Raw genomic sequence first — 15,102 nt, 5'->3', positions numbered from 1 at the left:
ACATATCAGGCAAAGCTTTCATTCGGGCATAATAAAAGATTTCCAAAGCAAACAGAGGCTGAAAGATTTCATCACTACTAGACCAGCCCTACAAATGCCACTCAAAAATGTGCCTGAAACAGACAAATAGAAACTAGCCAACCCTCAATGATGGCAAAGGGGTAGATATACCCAATAAAAGCACAAACTAAACAATCAAGAGAAACCCAATGCAAAAACGACAGAACCAAACCACTACCTGTCAATAATAAACCTGAACACAAATACCTTAAACTCAAGTTACAGACTAGCAGGCTGGATAAAAATAAATAAATGACCCATCTGCTGCCCACAAGACACATATCACACCAAAGATACATGAAAGCTGTAAGGAAGGAAAATAATTCACACTAATGGCATGGCTACATACAGAAATCTAATAATACCTGCTGGCAACCATGTGGGTAAAAAAGGCTCCCTACTCCACTGCTGGTGCGATTGTACGCTAGTACTGCTGCTGCGGAAGTCAGTATGAAGACTGTGCAGACAATTGAAAATGGATCTACTACATGATCCAGCAATCCAACTCCTGGACATATCCAAAGGAAGTGATACCTACAGGAGAAAATGACCTGCATCCCTATATTCATAGCAGTACAAACCACAATATCAAAGCAATGGAAACAACCAAAATGCCCTCTGAAAGAGAATAGGATAAAGCAACTGTGGTACATCTACTCTGTTAGTATCGCATATGTGACATTCACTAAAACTAAACGAGTGAAGACAGAGCTAAACGTTTGCCAGGGACTTGGCTGGGAGGGTTGGAGATGACAATCTGATGGGTACAAGGTTCATAAATGCCCCAGAGTGACAGTGGTGATGTACACACAGCATTAATATTTTACAACTGAGTATCTTGTAAGATTAAAACATCAAATTTTATTTAAATAAGGTGAATTTTATAAGATATACGGCAGTAATTTCTAACATGGAGGTAGAGAAAAATCAGCATTACAGCAAATTCCATAGTAATGGAGTGGGGTGTGGGCTCCTGCCCCAGGACTGGGGCCAGCTGTGGAGCTTCGAAAAGCTCCAGCTCCTGGCCTGTGGCATCGAGACTTTCCCACCCAGGACTTTCCAGGGCACCGGGGACTGCACTTGATTCCTGATCTGCACCTGCACCAGGTTCTAGGGCTGTGGCTGCAGCTTCCTGGCACAGCAGGGCTTGGGCCAGAGTGGGAACTGCTGGGTACGCCTGTTCCAGGTCTGAAGCTGCAGCTGGTGGTGGAGGCGGCACAAACTTTTGACTTGGCCCTGGAATCACAGGAGGGGAACATCAACAATGTGACCGAATTTGCCTGTGCCTTCTGGAGACAAAACCTTCTCTGACTTGCAGAATCTTTGACTCAAATCCCACTTCTGAATGTCTTTCAAGAAGGTCGGCTTCTGCTTGAGTCAGCTGAATCCATTACTGCTCTTGGACTTGCTCCAGGTTCTGGAAGCTTTCCTCTGTGTGACCCCGACTCAAACTCCCCTTGCACTCCTGAGCACCAATCCCAGTCCTCACCCTCTAATTCTGCCTCACTGGGCTCTGAAAGCTGCAACTGCATCATGAGAATGTGGCCACGCTGCTCCAATTCGAACCCACACAGGTTGCACTGTACGTAGTCTGCCAGTAACTTCAGATTTGAATGGTTTCCAGGCTGAATGAAATCTTTGGGGTATTCCTCCAGCCAGGTGCCCAGGATTGAGGCAACAGCACTGGAGGGAAGGGGGGTGGCACAGTCACAAGCCTGAGCCTTTCATTTTGCATCTTTCCCTTGGGATGCAGGCTGGGCTCCAGGGTCTCCAGCCACTGCCCGACCACAGCTCTGATCTTACTACTCACAATTTGCCTCCTTAGGAGGAAGACCTGCTCACTGAAGGGGTTCTGACAGAGTAGCTTCGTGAGAGGAAGCCCTCAGTCAGGGTTGTCAGCACTTTCTCCTTCTGGGGGAAAACATGCTCAGTGTGTTTCTGCGTATCCTATCTTCCCAGAATGCCAGCTCCGTGGGGACCGAAGGAGATGTTGTCTGTTTACTGCATTTCTTGGCATTCAGTAGATACTACATAAGTAAAAGGAGGGAACATGGGACTCCATCTTTCCTAGGCTTCTTGGGATCTTTGTAAACTTCACGTCAGCCCGATAGCCAGGAAATGGTCTGCTGACCCCTAGGCACTCACTGCAGTCTCTTAGCACCAACCCAGCCTCAGCATGGGACTTCAGCTGCAGCTATGAGCAGGATGTGTCCACTCCTATTGAGGGTTCTAGGAAGGGCTTCAGGCATCCATGGGCTTGGGTGAGAGATGGTGCTGTTGGCATCTCTCAGGGCTTCATCTGTCCTCCAGCTGCCTCTACCCTCCCCTAGTGCTCGTGCCCCCAATCGTAGGAACAGACTTACTGCTGGTAACAGCCTTCCTCCTGCAGGAGTTTGTCCAGACCTCAGTTACATAGCATCACAAGATGTTCAGAGTCAGGGATTCTTTCACCTCCATCCAACCCTCAGACACTACATTCCCTGCCCAATTTAGTAGAAAAGCGGATCCCTCCACCTAAACCAAACTTCACTCACTGTTTCACTTTGTCCTGGAATTCACCAGCAAAGGCAGGAATGAACCGTGGAAACCTAGAGGCCAAGAGGATATCATGTCTGCCCTACTGTGGGTATCACCTGCCTAGTATGCCTGTCTAAGTCTTGGCAAGAAGGGAAACCCAGCAGCCAGTGCTGCCTGCTTTGTGTTTTGGATTAAACCAGTATGTAGAAGGCCATGCAATTCACGGACAACATGGAAGGTGCTAGCCCCAGTCAGCTTGTTCCAAGGCACCCAAGGGGGTGCAGGGTCTCTGCCCTCCCCAAATATTCCTAGTTTGAATCAACCAAAGATCTCGAGGATAGAATCTGCACTTTCCTCTACAACAGGTCTTTGGTGCAGTAGCTAAGTCACCACTTGGAAGGCCCACATTCCCATATCTAAAACATAAGTCTACAGTTCTGGATCCAAGTTCAATCCAACATCCTGTAAGTATGCATCCTTTGAGGAAGTAAGGAATGGCTCAGCATTGGACTCCCATCAACTATGTGGGAGATCTGTAACGAGTTCTAGCCTGCTGGTTGCAGTCTCTTCTAGATCTTTCTGTTCAGGGCAGTGGATCTGTGAACCAGCAGTTGAAAGATATTTCACTCCCATCCCTTCCTTAAATCAATAAATTTTAAAAAGTGGCATTGAACCATTTAGCCCATTCAGACTTAGAAAGGGCTAAGGCAAGAGCTTCTACTTGAAGAAAATAACGAGAACAGTAGCCCCTGCCAGAGCCCATCCTGTGGGCCCAGAACAGGGTGACCACTCTCCATGGAGGATCCTATTCAGTCCCTATAGAACCCTTTGGTTTTTGTCTTTTTAACACTCCAATGTTCAGAGGTTCCAACTGAGGCTTAAACAGGTAGAGTGATATTGCCAAGACTCAGCTAGAGGTGGCTAAATGACAGCACAGCCTGGAGACATGGGAGGCTCACCTTCCAAACAGAAGCCCCAGGACCTGGTGGGGCGTGGCGAAGGCTCTGAAGGTTCTCAGGAAGTTGGGCACATACACGGGATCAAAGATCGCGTACGCAGGCACCAGGTGGTCTACCAGCTTCTGCAGTATGACCACCTAGGCCCTCCACCCAATATCCATTTTAATCACAATCTTATTAGATGGTTTTTTAGCCTAGGGTGGGAGAAAGGAGGGACATAGTGGGAGCATCATGAGCTGTCAGGCGGGTTGGAGCTAGAGTTGAGATCAGGAGCAGTGCCCTCAGCAACTCTTGTCCTAAGTCACAGGCAGCAAAGTGGTTCTCAGCACTCAAAAGGAAAACTCAAAAACAGCAGCAACTTCAGGTCATCCAAGTGAGTTAATGAAATGCCCTCATGAGGAGGCTTAATCCAGAATCCTGAGAACAGCTCCCAATTCAGAGATGAGCTGACAGGCTCATGCTGGAGTAGCAGAGATCAGTGTATTTGGATACCAAGGACTTTGACCATATATCTCAGTCAAGATTCTGGTCAAGGTCCAACAACAGTGAAAGGTTGTGTTGCCATGTGATTGCCTTCCTTCTGCTCTGCCCAGTGAGACCCCAGACTTCGATGTGGAGGAGTCTTAGGATGGTGTTCCTGTACATAGACACAGAGGTAGAGACTTGATGTCCTTCATGGAAAAACATTCACTTGGGGGCTCATGATGATATGTAACTCTACAAAAGCCCCAGATTATTCTGGGAGCAGCACTCTGCACACCCCACCACCATCTAGAAAGTCCTGAGAACCAAGAGTTTGAGCACACTGGGGCCCTGTTTGTAGCTGCAGAGGCCTAGGGCCCAGGACATGGAACCTTCTCTGCACCCACACTCACCAATGGCCAGCAATGGCCCCAGTTGGCTGCCTGGCGCTCCTTTCTCTCCTCGAGGGAGATGGAGTACAGCACTTTATTCAGCAGCTTCTGGGCTTTTCCCTGCTGGGATTTCTGGAAAGACAGTGTTCAGTAGAGGTGCACAGCAAACATCAGGGCCCTGACTGGACCCCTTCCCTGTGTTTCTGTCCCATGTAGCCTTCTCCCCTTACTCCAAGGGTCTTGACACCAGAAATTGTCCAGAAAAGGCATGAAACATGAGGGATGTGGAATAATGTCTCAGATGTGATTCCTTCTCATCCTGCCCATCACATCCTGAGGCAACAACAGGACAGGACTACCAGATTATTACCCCACAACCCCACCCATCTTGTGCCCATTAGGGGCCCTTTCCTCACTTGCCCATTTCCCCCACTCCACACGAAGAGAATTTCAGGGTAGTCCACAAAATATCAGAGCCTTCACAGTGAAGGCCTGGCCTTGACAGGCCTGTCCTAAGTGGTCCTGAGTTACCTTTGGGTGCCCCTGCCACCTGGCTGGAGAGAGCAGGGGCAAAGTGAGATGCAACATCGAAATTGTTGCCAAAAACCCTCATCCTGTGGCTTCCTAGAGCCAAGGGCACAGGATGCAGGAACACAGCATGAGAACATCTTGCTTGGTCAAGAGTCTCTTGCCAAAAGAGCCTCTCTCTTCAGAATGTCCCTGCCCAGTTACCGGGGTTACAGGAACTCTTGTGACCAATTAGAAAGCTGGTGAGAGCACAATTGGTAATCCCTATGCCACCCACTCTCCTCTCACAAGAAGTCCCCAAAGCACCCTTGGGATTAGTGCCTATTCAATAGTCTAACCCATCCTGTCTGTATTTCTACACAATGACACAAATGCCCAATGCCCACATCACACAGCCTCTGGGATTCCTGGTTGCTGCCACAGGACAAACACACATTTGAACCCTAATCAGTTGCCCTGCTTCTCAGGACATTCACAGTCTCAACTGCAGCACAGTAGGATCATCCTAGAAGCTGCTTTTGAGGTGTTACCAGATAAGAGACATTGCTTGGTGAACCTACAGGCTGGTATTGTCAGTAAGTAATATACAAAATTAGAGATAAAAGCAGAAAAGGATGGCATGTCACATTGCATACAAGGAGTCTAAATCAAATTATGTTTCTCTTGGAATATTTTAAAGTATCATTCTATAAGCACAATTCATGATTCCTAGCATGTGATCTTGTCATTTTCTCCCTTCCTCCCTTGCGAATTCTTCTGTCAGTTTGAAATGGACTGAAATCAGACACTGCCCTTCAAAACCTTTCTGTCTTCCCTTTTCTATTTAGGTTCCAACCTTAGTGCCTAGGTCAAGCTATGTGTTGAGCAAAATTACTATTTATAACAATGTATTAAGTTAGTCACTCAAAAGAACAACAGAAAGAAGGAAAGAAAGATTTTCTGTCTACCAGTTTACAACACAGGTGGCTGCAGCGGCCAGGTCTGGGAGCTAGGAACGTCATCTGGTACTCTCATGTGGTTGGTATGCCCCAAACAGTTGGCCCATATTCTGCTGCCTTCCTAGGAACATTAACAGGAGACTGAATTAGAGGCAGAGTCAGGACTCAGAGACACGGACACATGATATTGGCATCACGTGCAGCATCTCTTAACCCACTGCAGCACAACGCCAACACCCTGAGGAGACTTCTTAGTGGCTCCCAGCTCAACCCTTGGTCAGCTTCCTGTGGAGTCTCCCATTCAGAAGTATATAACCAGGCATAGAGAGTCAATTCTAGCCAAGAGAATAAGAAAAAAGAAAGGAAAGGAAAGGATGGAAAATAAAACAAAAAAGAAATGAAAATTAAAAGAAAAACAGAAAGAAAAAAGAAACAAAAGAGAATAGAAGGAAGGAAGGAAAGAAGAAAAAAAAAAAAAAACCAAAGCAAGAAAAGGTGTTTTGTCGTCAGCTGAAAACACCCCTGCAATTCAAGAAATGCCAATTAAAGGATGGGGAGTAGTAGGAAAGACTACTAGAATATATAATCAAACTTTTGCTCCAGAGAGAAGCGATGCTTCATTACCAATACTGGCATTTTATATGATTTTTCTCCAAACAAAATGAGTATAAAAGTGCCTTCAGACCCCGGTGTGGTAGCCTAGCAGCTGAAGTCCTCGTTTTGCATACACTGTGATCCCAAATGGGGATGCTTCCCATCCAGCTCTGTGCTTGTGGCCTGGAAAAGCAGTCGAGGACTGCCCAAAGCCTTGGGACCCTGCACCTCCATGGGAGACCTGGAGGAAGCTCCTGGCCACTTAAGGAGTGAATCAGCAAAAAGAAGATCTTTCTCTGTCCCTTCTCCTCTCTATATCTGACCTTCCAATATCTTTAAAAAAAAATTCTCATGTTTCAAACTATTTGGTGACATCCTTCCAGGTTGTACACAGCCTAATTTGTGTTTTTTAAGCCTCACATGTTTTTTGTACTTTCTGTATTTGCTGGGGGCGGGGAGCAGTTATTGAAGACACTGCTTGGGATGCCTCCACCCCCAAAGAACTGATGCATCCCAGCTCCAGCTCCTTGTTCCAGCTTCCTGGGAATGCAGATCCAGGGATGCAGTGAGGTCCCTGCCAAACATGTGGGAGACCGGGGTTAATTTCTGCCTCCCTGCTTTCTCCTGGACAAACCTCCCTGCTGCAAGGATTGGACCAGCAAATCAGCAGACTGGAGCATTCCCTGTCCAGCACCTGCCCTCCTGCAATGTGACTTAACTCTGAGTCTTTAAAGGTTCCACATTAATGCACAGTATGACAGCACCACAACTTGTAGCATTTACATCGGTTTTGATTTTAATTTTATGCTGCAATCAAAAACATGAACCAAATAATGTTATGTAATTAAAGCTAGTTTAACTCCATGGAATTAAGTCATAGGTATAAAACTCAAAAAGTAGATATACTTGTAATATATTTTGGCAGACATTTTGAGAAACAGTATGTATGTAAAAACCTCTATTGCCACAGCCATGCTAGGTGGTGTTCTGATCACTTTAAAATTGATAAACAATTTCTGCAACTTCAATCTGCAGCTATTTGCTCATCTCTTGGTCACTTCGATCTGATCTCTAAATGATTTTTTAAAAATCCATTCTTTATTTACCTTGTCTCTTTCTGGTCTATTATTGAGAAGCTTTACACAGAATTGTCACAAAAATACCTTGTCATCTGTATCCAGTTTACAAGGAAGGCATTATTTTGTCTACTGGCTTTACTCATGTTCTCACTACTACCATTTAAATCATTTTATTTTACGAAGTCAAATTTTTTCTCCCTTTCAAAGTTTCTGTGTGCCACAGCTTGGATGTGGCTTGTTCTCCCAAGGTTCCTGTGGTAGAAATTTGGCCCTGACACCTTGATGGTGTCAACATTTAACATTTTACAATGGGTCTCATGGAAGGTGGCTGGCTTGCAGGGGGCAGGACCCTGGGAAGCAATCATAGTGCTCTCATGGAGCCCTGCTTAGTCACGCCAAAACTCAACAATGGAAGAGCAAGCCTGATGCTTGGCTTTCTGGCTGTCTCACCATGTGACTGCTGTCAAACATACCCAGGCCATGGTGCCAACCACTAAGAGGTCCTCATCAGAGACAGAACAAATGAGGCCAAACAACTTTAAATTTTCATCCTCTAAGACTGAGTTGAACTGATCTCTAGGCTTTTGCAGCCTTTTGAAAATTTTTAAATTAAATTATCTATTTGAAAGGCAGATAAAGAGACAGAAAGGGAGCTTTTACATCCATCCATTAGTTCATTGCCCAGGTGGCGGCAACAGCCAGGGACAGGCTAGGCCCAAGTCAGGAGACCTGAACGCCACCCAGGTCTCTTACATAGCTGACACGGACCCAGACTTTTGGACCATCGTCTGCTTTCCTTGGTCTGCTAGCAGGGGGCTGGATCAGCGTTTGAACATGTGCTCCAGCCAGTGTAGTCATTTGAGGAGTGAACCAGCAGATAAAAGATGTCTCATTTTTGTAAGTCTGCCTTTCAAATAAAAATAAATTAAAAAAAGAAATACTAGTTGAATGGTGGGGACTCAAAGTAGCACTCACATGTGATGTTTTCAACACTTAACACACTGTGCCACAACATTAGTCCCTTACATTTAGATCATATTTACATTTTATTTTATTTTAATATAGAAAATGAGAATTCACGTCCATTTCAACAATGTCAGAAATGCAACGAGAAATTTATTTTCATTATTTTTCTGAATAATTATGTTCAGCATTTTAAACTGTTATATCAAAAATATACAAACTGATTTTAAATTATATTGAACTCATCAGTTCAGTTATTCTAAATATTATAATGGTTGTAACGAATTTACAATGCTTTAGTTAAATAGTCTGCTTTAAGTAGGTACTTTCCTCCTTGGTATATTTTTTTATTTGCAGACACTTATACTTCCACATAAACTTTACGATTATTTCAATCAATTTCAAGAATAACAAAGTTGGAGTCTAAGATGAAAGGCTTCAAATCTGCATATTCATTTTGGGTAACATGACATTTATATGCTACTGAATCTTTCATCTGAGGACAAGAAATGTCAATCCATTTATTCAGAGCTGACTTCATGTTAGCAAAGTTTTAGGTTTAATTTTGTTCATATAGTTTCTTTTTGGATTTAGTTTAGAATTTTACTACTATTGTCACTTTCATTTTGCTTCTAGATACTGTCAGCGTGAAGAAAATTATATTTATGTCTTTATAAAATAACCTCATATCTGACAACCCTATCAAATTCTAATTCTACATTTTTTTTACTTTGAATTTTATGATACAATTCCATAGCATATGGGACTTCCACCCGCCAATTTCCACCCTCCAACTGATTTTCCCCAGACTATTACAATAGTATAGTCCTTCATAAGGAGTCATGATTGTTACAATATTTGATTATTTAACTACTGTGCTATTTAAAGTCTTATAAGAAATACAAACTAACAGCACAGTTGGAATCCTTTCTGAAATACTATCAGCAAACACTTTTTATAATTTTTTCAGAGCGGATTTAAGCTTATTTCCACTTCTAATTTACTTCTCATTGGCAAGCACTGATTAGGATATCACAAATCCACATACAAAACAATTTTTGGTAGTAGTGCAGGCTGTATAAGTTGCATACAACCTAAAGAATAAAAGATTTATTTGTTTATTGCAAAGACCGAAAGGAAGAGAAGCAATGATCTTCTATCTGCTGGTTCACTGTTCAAATGGCCACAACAGCCAAAGTCAGGGGCCAGAATCCACCTGCCAACTTACACACTAATAGAGGATGCCAGGAACAAGCAGATTCCCATCCTAAGATGGTTTAAGACTGCTGTTCCACCTGGGACATCCATATCCATATCTTAGAGGATGGTTCAAGTCCAGGTTCCTCTGTTTCTGATTCAGCAGCCTGCTAAATAAGCACCTGAGGATCAGGACACGTTCTGGGTTTGCCCAGGCCTGGCTTTTGTAAAAAGATGTTCAGAGAGCAAGCCAGCAGAGTAAGCTCATTCTGGCTCTCTTGCTCTCTCCCTCTCTTCCCTTTAAAATAAAATGAAAAAAAAAAAAAAAGTAAATGTAGAGTATTTTTGCTTCTGTATCAATCACTCACATTTTAGACTGTATATATGTATGACATAGCTCACTTTTAGATCTTTTGAGAAAATTTAACCTCCTTATTTTGCTTTTACAGTACAAATCACTGTCTCCACTAGGTTTAATTTCTAAGTAACTGTACACTCTTGTGTATTTTACCATAAGCACTTCCTTTTCATATTTTCACACCCAGAAGTGTCTGTTCTGATCACTGACACTTCAGCTAGTATATATCCTTAGATGACATAGGTAGATGACACTCTCCTGACACATCTCCAAAAACTTTCTTACCTAGGCATGTGAATGACTTCAACCAGAAGTAGAACTTGCGTATCTGCGTGTAATCCATTTCCTTTTCAGTCATGTGTGGATGCACCTATCTCCTTTCTTCCCAGCTTGCATATGAGAACACCGAAGTGAGGTTAGCTCCACTCATCCATACCCCCAATTTCCTAGTTTCATTTTTTATGGCATTCATGAACTTACAAATTCCCCCAAAATATGTCTAAACAGTCTTTTTCTGATCTGCAGATTCGACAACTTACTAAACGATTCCAATTTGCAGTTCAGATATTTCTTTAGCTCAGAAGTAGAAGCTATTGGCATACGAGAGTTATCTGTAGTCCTGTGTTCATAGCAGCTCAACTCACAATAGTTAACAAAAGAAATCAACCAAGGTATCTACCATGAAGATGTGATATATATATATACACTATGGGATACTGCTCAGCCGTAAGAATGAAATCCTGTCTTTCAAAACTGAATACAACTGGAAGCCATTATGCTTAATGAAATAAACCAGTTTTCTCTGATCTGTAATAACTAACATACAGTAAAAAAAAAAAAGTAACCTATGAGTTAAATTGACATCCTGGGGTGTGATTATTGCATACAACTTTTGTCTACACCCCTGAGAAATAGAATTTTATTGTTATTATTTTCTAGTTAATGGAGTGCTACTTTTGTGATTGTAAAGTGAACTAAAAGTATGCTATTTAAAACACTTGAAAAATTATAAGGAGGAAGAACAGAGGGGGCAGTGAGCAGGAGAGAAGCTAGGAAGGGAAATATCACTGTGCTCTTAAGTTTGTACTGTGAAACACATGAACTTGGCCCACTTTATATAAATAAAGAAGTATTGTTTGTCATATAAATTATCACCTTTTCTGGTTTGTGCCTGTTACCTTATTGGACTCCAAATATTTCCATTTCATTCTGAGTTCTTATTTTCCTCCTAATAATCCTATCTTTCAATTCTGTTTCTACCTGTTTTGTAATCTGGCTATATTTTGGACTTGGCAGTATATATCAAGTCTCAGTAGTAACCATCCTCCTTCTCACTCATGAGTGATATTATTCAACTACCACCAAAACTACTACTCTTTTAGGTGCAACAGTGGAATCTCTAAGAGCTTTTATTTTTCCTTTTTTCAAACAAATGACATTTTCTCCAACCTTGCTACCTTTCTTCACACTGGTTCTTAGTGTGATTTCCTTCTCCATGCCTACAGGTCTCAGATTGTCTTCTTTAATTTGTTCAAGTTTGTGGCTGATTCTTGAATTAGATTCACACGGGAGTTATTTTGCTTATGTGGTTTCAAACTTGGGGAAATCCCTGGACCATTGAACAGCAATCTCTGAAGTAGATACCCAGGCATTATTTTTATAGAACATTTCATGTTGCTGGAAAATATCAAACAGGAACATAAGAACCCTAGAGGACCTTACTCTCTAAGTTGTGTGAAGCAAAGAGGTCGTCAGTCCCTTGCAGAGACTGCAAAAGACTTTTTGTTCCCAGGGTGTCCTGGTGTCTCGGGTCCTAAGATGCAGACATCCCCGACCACTCAGCTTGGGTTTGGAGTGTGTATGGTAAGGAGGGAAAGAGTCATTTCCGCTACTGTTAGGACTCTCTGGATCTTTGAAAACCAGACTTGTTTAGGATTTCACTCACTGAAGCTATTTTGGACTCCCAACACTGTTCTCTCAGCAAGGATGGCTATTTAAAAAAGAACTCCTCCAGGACGCAATTCGCCTTTTCCAAAGCCCCAACCAATATGAGGCACCCCTGAGGTCAATGGCCGTCATTCTGATTTAATAAAATTCTTGGAGGAAAAAAAATCATAGAGTTTCTCACACAATTCTTAGAAAGGATCACGTACTTCAATGATTCCAATCTTCACTGTCAACATCTAAACACATTTCTGTTCATGTGAGAAGTAAACTAGCTTCACTGGTAAGATGGGAGAGGTCAGTGAGGTGTGAGAACTCTCTCCAAGGCTCCTTTTAAAAAGTCACAAACTCCATTCCTGAGACCTTTGTCTTCATGAACTAACCCCTTCCCAAAGACCCCATCTGCCAATACTGTAGAACTAGAACTTCAATATCTGACTTCGTAGGGCTACACAAGATGTAAAGTGCAGCAGGGAATTTAAAATGGCATGTCTCTGGACTAGCTTCTCTCAGATGTAGAATACTACTAGGAGTTACAGGGATCTTTCTGTCCACCAAATGGTGTGCACTATGATACATTTGCTATAGGGTTTTGCAGTGTTGGGCAAGACACTGAGTATGTCTTATGTTCAAGCTCCTTACTTCTTAGTATTCAATGAGAAGTATACATGGTTATTAATAAACTGGATATCCCATTTGGTTTAGTTTCCTTAAGACATCAAACATTAATGTAAGATGTATTTTATCAATTTTGGAAATAATGAAATGCATGCAACTACATTGACTAGTAATACGATATAATAAATGTCCGGCCATTTGATTCAACATTTTATATTGTGGTTTACAATTTAATTTTAAAACTTACTGAGAAACTGAAAAACTTCTAGCCTGTTAAGCAAACTTTCTTTCAACCTGTACCACCACTATGCTTAAAATTACTAAGAAAAAAATATTAAGAAATTATCTGGATAGTCATTTAATCATAATGCATTTGTTATGGGCATCATGTATAGTCTCCTGACAACAGATGCTGTCAACCGCTGACCTGTTTCACACGGTGCTGGACTCTCACCCTTGCTCAGTTTAAAAACAAGCTCAACAGGTGGTAAGGAGGAAGCTTGGCTCCCAACCATGAAGACTCCCAGACCTTCACCACAAACTATTAATACAAGCAACAAGGACTATATCCCAACTGCCAAGGAGGCCACAGGGAATTGGATGCCCTTGGGGGCCGAGTACTCTGAGGTCACCCACCCCCAACCGGAGCTTCCGCAGGGAATGGAAGAAGTCCAAACACTACTGTGCAGAAACCAACGTCATCGGAAAGACAACCAGAAGCCCTGAGCGGTCCACAGAAACAGAAGAACAATAAACGTCCTTCGTGACCAGGGAGGAGAGCTTTCTCTGGTTCGAGCCTGGCTCCACCTCTGGACCCCCACCCTCCCTTGCAATGACCATCGGGATCGGTCCAAAAACCCCTCTAGCAAACAAACAATCATACAAACTAAAAAAACCTAAAATAAATAGACAAACAACAAAAAGTAGAGCTTGGAATCTGACAGGAAAGAGCTGGCGTGGATTGGCTCATGCCTCACTGGGTGGGACACAAAGATTAGTCACTCCTCACCATGGTGTTGAGGATTTTCCTGCACAGCCCCCCCCCCAAAAATGTTCTGCACCTTAATTGTCGACAAATGTCTTGTTAGAGTTACAAGCCAGTCTAGATTATCCTAAAATCTGCCAAGATCAGCAAAATTATACTCCAACACAACAAATGGCTGAATACTAAAATGAAATAGACACGAGACAGCTGAATGGTACCTTATAGCCATTTTAAGGTATATAGCAGCCGGTCCTGTATATAAACTAAAATTGAAATGTCAATGAGCTAATCATAGGTTGTGGTTAAGAACTTGCTTTTTTTTTTTTTTTTAACATACTGGTTACTCAAAACCATGTCAATTCCATAATGTTGCAAATTGCTGTTGATGTTATATTGGGACTCTTAATTGACTGGGATGATATTCTACCAGCTCTAACTTCGGACCAGAAGTGGTCTCCCCAAGAAACTGTTCAACCCATCTGGACAATAAGTAGCTGGACTCTATGCTTGGTATACGTTTGCAAGGAAAAAATCTTGATTGAATTTGAACTGTAATACTGCATCAAGGTGGAGGAATCCACCAGGGGGGAGGGGTGTGGGGAGGGGTGGGGGAATTCCCAGAGCCTATGAAACTGTCACATAATGCAAAATAATAAAAAATTAAAAAAAAACCAAGCTCAAGATTTCACAGTGAAACAAAAGAAAATGACCAAGAAAGATTAAAATGTTTTGAAGAACCAGACACAATGTTTAAGAATGTGTGTGTGTCATGCATCTGAAAAAAGAACTCCCTCTTTGATTTCCCTAGTGTCTTAACCCACCCTCTGCTATCTTGTCAGAAAATAGATAGCATTACTTAATACCTAAGAGGTATATTAATTTCTTTTGTAACATTGTGGCATCAAAATAAAATACAAGTATCTGAATCACTTTACAGGTTGCTCTCTGGCACTCACACCCCACTGGCACGGTCCTCTCTACCTTACTGTGTTCTGGTCAGCACTGTGTCCAGTGTTTAACAAAGGACAATCAGTTTGAAGAATCGATGTGCATGTTCATATGCAATGAAATATCCAACATATTAAGCTCTACATTAAAAATAAGTTGCACCTATAACCTTTGTGTATACCATTATCTTTGCCTATCTACCTGCTCATATGAATGGTATTAAGCTCAATGATGTCATGATTCAGTGGGTAGGAAATGTTATAAAGCTTGGCACTTGGGAGAGCCTGGCTCTACAGCCAGCTTGGCTTTTATGCCTGTGCATTTTGAAGCAGTAGATCGATTAGGCAGAACTAGTCATGCACTGCGATGTCTTTAAGAGCTATCTTGAAACAAATTTCAGACCTGGATAGTGTTCATGAGCTATAATTTGAAGAATGACTAAGGACATTAGTACTCGATTTAGGTGCCTGAATAAAAAACAATTTCATATGGATTAAGCTAAATGTTTTATTCATAAGACTTAAATATCTGTGCATGTAAAGATCAAACTAAATCTCATA

The 15,102-nt window shown here is 42.2% G+C and overlaps 1 protein-coding gene across 7 annotated transcripts in view; it reads right to left on the bottom strand.

Annotated features, from left to right (window-relative positions):
• The window catches only part of CADPS2 (calcium dependent secretion activator 2), a 400,665-nt gene that overhangs the window by 326,535 nt on the left and 59,028 nt on the right, over positions 1-15,102 (bottom strand). The window contains exon 1 of one of the 7 annotated variants that reach the window (XM_058681316.1): positions 4,412-4,597. The exons of the other annotated variants lie outside the window; for them this stretch is intronic. The gene's annotated coding sequence lies outside the window, so the exon portion shown is untranslated. Of the gene's footprint in view, positions 1-4,411; positions 4,598-15,102 lie in introns of those variants that run through there. 7 annotated transcript variants of the gene reach the window in all.

The sequence above is a fragment of the Ochotona princeps genome, chromosome 25 (genome assembly GCF_030435755.1).
Source record: "Ochotona princeps isolate mOchPri1 chromosome 25, mOchPri1.hap1, whole genome shotgun sequence".
NCBI lineage: Eukaryota > Metazoa > Chordata > Mammalia > Lagomorpha > Ochotonidae > Ochotona > Ochotona princeps.
The sequence above is the reverse complement of the archived record's forward strand: the minus strand, read 5'-3'. Positions and strand labels throughout refer to the sequence as shown.